A 945-nucleotide genomic window follows, 5' to 3' on the forward strand; every position below is an offset into this window, starting at 1 on the left:
CAGAGACCCCGTTGGGACTGCCACCTGATGTCCTGAGACTATCTCTGAGCCCTTTTTTTTTTTGTCAGTTTGGGCCTCCAGAAGCCTGCCTTGTTGAGCCAGTCACGCTAGCCTGCTGCAAACACAGATCCAGGTCTGAACCACATCATAGAATCATAGAATCATAGAATATCAGGGTTGGAAGGGACCCCAGAAGGTCATCTAGTCCAACCCCCTTCTCGAAGCAGGACCAATTCCCAGTTAAATCATCCCAGCCAGGGCTTTGTCAAGCCTGACCTTAAAAACCTCTAAGGAAGGAGATTCTACCACCTCCCTAGGTAACGCATTCCACTGTTTCACCACCCTCTTAGTGAAAAAGTTTTTCCTAATATCCAATCTAAACCTCCCCCACTGCAACTTGAGACCATTACTCCTCGTTCTGTCATCTGCTACCATTGAGAACAGTCTAGAGCCATCCTCTTTGGAACCCCCTTTCAGGTAGTTGAAAGCAGCTATCAAATCCCCCCTCATTCTTCTCTTCTGCAGGCTAAACAATCCCAGCTCCCTCAGCCTCTCCTCATAAGTCATGTGTTCTAGACCCCTAATCATTTTTGTTGCCCTTCGCTGGACTCTCTCCAATTTATCCACATCCTTCTTGAAGTGTGGGGCCCAAAACTGGACACAGTACTCCAGATGAGGCCTCACCAATGTCGAATAGCTGCAATAGCACCTATGTCGAATAGCATCCCGCAAAAGCTGCAGACTTAACTGAAAACAGCTTAGCAAGTGCTCCTGTCTCTAGCACCCGGACACCCAGCTCCCAATGGGATCCAAACCCCAAATAAATCCGTTTTACTCTGTATAAAGCTTATACAGGTAAACTCATAAAGTGTCCACCATCTATAATATTGATAGAGAGATATGCACAGCTGTTTGCTCCCCCAGGAATTAATTACTTGCTCCGGG

This window comes from Lepidochelys kempii, chromosome 23, assembly GCF_965140265.1.
Source record: "Lepidochelys kempii isolate rLepKem1 chromosome 23, rLepKem1.hap2, whole genome shotgun sequence".
NCBI lineage: Eukaryota > Metazoa > Chordata > Testudines > Cheloniidae > Lepidochelys > Lepidochelys kempii.